A 279-nucleotide genomic window follows, 5' to 3' on the forward strand; every position below is an offset into this window, starting at 1 on the left:
TCATCTGTTTGAATCCCCCAAAAATATGAGAAAAAATAAAATATTACAGTGTCCATGGGAGTGTTGTGTACCGTCTCTGTAGTAGATAAAATGTGAGATGTATGATTGAATAATAGACATAAATAAATAAAAACAAATATAAGAATCTTAATTTACATTTTTTTTACATTTCAGACCAGTTCCTCGACGGCAGGTGGGTGACTCTTCACAAGTTATCGCGGCGTAAGTAAATATTTACATGTTTAGAGCATTTTGTGGTTGTTAAAGGAGAGGTCCATT

At 33.0% G+C, this 279-nt stretch overlaps 1 long non-coding RNA gene across 2 annotated transcripts in view; it reads left to right on the forward strand.

Moving 5' to 3' along the window:
* The first annotated feature begins 173 nt into the window (after positions 1-173).
* LOC119588715 overlaps positions 174-279 on the forward strand; it is a 248,263-nt gene continuing 248,157 nt past the window's right edge. For both annotated transcript variants that reach the window (XR_005230130.1, XR_005230132.1), the window contains exon 1: positions 174-222. This is a non-coding gene — a long non-coding RNA (uncharacterized LOC119588715). The remainder of the gene's footprint in view (positions 223-279) is intronic.

The sequence above is a fragment of the Penaeus monodon genome, chromosome 24 (assembly GCF_015228065.2).
Source record: "Penaeus monodon isolate SGIC_2016 chromosome 24, NSTDA_Pmon_1, whole genome shotgun sequence".
Lineage (NCBI taxonomy): Eukaryota > Metazoa > Arthropoda > Malacostraca > Decapoda > Penaeidae > Penaeus > Penaeus monodon.